Here is a 3,577-nt window from a genome sequence, read left to right as displayed (position 1 = left end):
GATGAATAGTAATGAGGAAGCATTAAATGACTTAGATTTATATATATAGGATAAACATCAAGATAGTAACTTGGAGTTGGGTAGAAGACCTCAATAATAATAAACCAAAGTAAGTATTATGGTATAGTATAACCTACCTAGATGTAGTAAAGCCATAAGCATAGATAACCAATGCTATGCAACAAGATATAACAATAATTGTACGTTCGACAAAGTACCAAGCGAAGGACTTCAGTACACCTATAGATGCCTAGAGGGAAAACTTGTCATAGTTTTGTATATGTTCACAAGTGAGGCATAGAGATTGGCTAAAAGTTGGAGGAAAAAGGAGAGAAGAGTCGCATAGGCGCACACACAAGGAAAAAGTCGTATAAGTTGCATGACAAAAGGTAGCAATAGTTACGAGTATGAAAGAATTCCGCCCACAAGTTGTGGTGTGAGAAAGGGGGAAATGCTCTAGCCTTTGGATTTATTCATAAAACAGTTTCCTAGATGGCAAGGACAATATGAAAGAATTTGTAAGAGCTATAGGTTATGAGACTGATAAGTGCATCAGTTAACATTCGAAGACGAATGTTCCAAATGGGAGAATGATGTTAACCCCATATTTTCATACGTGAGAGTACGTCGTAAGTTAATTGATGTAAGCTCAAAAATGAGATTATATTTGAAAGTACATAAAGTAAGTTAATCATGTTACCTTTGAGGTTACAAATATTTAAGATCATGTATAACAAGTACCAAGAGCATTTAAAAGTTTAGAATCTAAACGAATTGAAGAAAATAAGTTTCATAGAAAGTCGACAAGTTTGGAATGTTATAACATGTACTTTTGGGGTGAGACTAGGGTGCTTAACATGATAAGAAGGTTATGTTATGAGTTATTTTAGTCATATGATAGTTGTGTGTTGCGTTTTGAAGTCGAGCAAGTTGTGGAACAAAAGTTGGCAAAGGTCATCACAAGTTACATTCATAATGTGTTGAAAATTAGGTCAAATGTAGATGAGCATTTCTACCAATATACTTGGAATTAAGGGACGATCCACATACCAAAATTAAAGGTTTACGAGACTAGCTTCCAACTCATTAAACCGTTCGTCGATACAATATCGGAGTAGAGAGATATCCACATTTTCACGAGACTAAGGAGCTCCCATGGGACCCACTTAGGCGGTGGGTGATTCTTCTAGATTTAAAGATCGGGGTAAAGCTTATTTGGGGTCATTATTCGACCCAACTAGACCCTATACTCTCCCAAAACACTCTCAAAGCAGTCTTTATAATTCTAGATTGAAAACCAAAGATAAAAACATGAATCCAATGCTAGAAATCCTGTGGTGCTTCCTAGATCGTAGTTCTTCATCTTGTGGCTATTTTAGAGGATCTTTCAAAGTGATGTAACCTCAGATTCCGTATTGTTCTTGTTGATTAAGGTAAGAATCAGTACCTCCATCATATATATTAGAGTTTCAAGGAGAAATACAAGTGTTTACCCACCAACTTGGACACAAAAATTGATTCAAGAAGAGAATACAACTTCTATAATATTGTGGTGTGATTGAGGGTTGGCTGACCCTGATTCTATCCGCAGAAGGAAACACACACACACACACACACACAGAGAGAGAGAGAGAGAGAGAGCGATGGAGAGTGCTAGAGAGAGGGAGAATCAAGAGGGAGGAGACGATCGACACAATCGCCGGCCTCCGACCAGCAAAGAAAAGAAGAAAAGAAGAAGAAGAAGAAAAGGAAAGAGGGAGAGAGAGAGAAGGAGAAGGAGAAAGATCAAGAAAGAGAAGGAGAGATGAAGAGGGGGAGAGATCTTACTTGTGATGCATTCTTTCCGGCAAGGAGTGAAGTGGGAGAAGAGGGTTTGCAGCGATAGTCGTTTGATTAACAAATAAAATAAAAAAAATATTAAATAATTATGGTTACTAGAATTGAAACAATATTCACAATATACTACTAGTATATTTAATGATATATATTAAGAAAATATGAGACAAATTTATCTAAATTATCCTAAAAATTATAAAATAAAATTATCTACAATATAAATAAAGAATTAAAAGTTTCAAAAATACAGTAAAAGAGTGACAAGGTAATTCTTGATAATCTTGATCGATAAATAATTATGTGGACAGTGACTCAATAATGTTTTTTAGAATTCATCTATTTAACTAGAAAGAACAAAAATAAATAAATGTAAAAAAAATGAGAAAAGTATGGACAATGAAAATTTACTTAAAACATAAAATAAAAATAAACAAAAAAAGTAAAAAAGAGTGAGAAGTATTTCAATGAAGAGATTTTATTGAAAAGAACAAAACTAAGAAAAATAAATTAATACAACAAAAAGATTTAGACAAGGAAAAAATATAGTAAAAAAGAGTAAAGAATTATTAGTACAAAGAATAAAATAAGAAAGAAATAAAAAAATAACTACAAAAATAAAAGAGCGCAAAATTTTATTAGAAAGAGAAACAAAGTAAAAACCAACAATAAAATGAGAAAAAAATAAAAAGAGTGACAAATAATTTTGATGAAGAGATTTTACTAAAAAAATAAAATTTAAAAAATAATATGCAAATACACAAAAAAAAATTAAGATAAAAATAAAGCAAAAAAGAATAAGAGATTATTATTAGAAAGAACAAAAAAGAATAAATAAAAATAAAAAATATAAAAAAATAAGAAAAACATAAAAAATGCAGAAGAGTACGAATTTAGAAAGAAAAAGACAATGAGAAACTAACAATAAAATAGAAAAAATAAAAAAAGTGAAAAAACAATAAAAAAGTGAAAATAAAGCATGGAAAAGAAATAAAGAAGGGAAGGGCCTTAGGTGAAACTTGGGCAGAGAAGGGAGAAGGTATCCGGTAATAATTTTTTAAAAGGAGCATATTATGTTAGTATATTTTAAAGAAGTGAGCATTGCAGTCATATAAGTATTATAAGGGGCTCTTAGTGTCTTTTTATGAATTATAATCTTACAAGTTCGAAATCAAGAGGCTTATTAGTTTATTTTGAAATTTCTTTTCTTGTTTTTATTTCTTTAAACATTTAACAAAAAATATATAACAAAAATCTTTCACAAATTTATTCAAAGAAATCTCCATAATAAGTTACTATTGTTTTAATCAATGATGAAAGTTTATTTTGTTGTCAGATTGCTCTGAAGTAGGACAATTGTATATAATATTGAGTGAGTTAATTTTCATAAAAAATATAAATTAAAAAATATCCGTAAACTTACTTAATATTTAGAGTGCTTATTAGTATAAGTTTTTGTCTTAAGTATTTAAATATAAAGTGATAACGAGCCTTTTTTCTTGTACAAAATGTATGCTTTAGTTGAATTTTTATGCTTTTTTTTCAAGTTATCATAATTATTACGTAATCTTTTTGCTCGATCAATTTGTTTATGTTAACTTCAAAGACGAATAACCCGAACCAAAATCCAAATAAACCAAACCGATTAAATTTATACCTTATTTAGATAATGTAAATCGTAATATGACTACTTTCAAAATTTTTGGCACCAAAAACCTGTAAATTCTGGATCCGCGGATAGATT

This window comes from Nicotiana sylvestris, chromosome 7 (genome assembly GCF_000393655.2).
Source record: "Nicotiana sylvestris chromosome 7, ASM39365v2, whole genome shotgun sequence".
Lineage (NCBI taxonomy): Eukaryota > Viridiplantae > Streptophyta > Magnoliopsida > Solanales > Solanaceae > Nicotiana > Nicotiana sylvestris.
The sequence above is the reverse complement of the archived record's forward strand: the minus strand, read 5'-3'. Positions refer to the sequence as shown.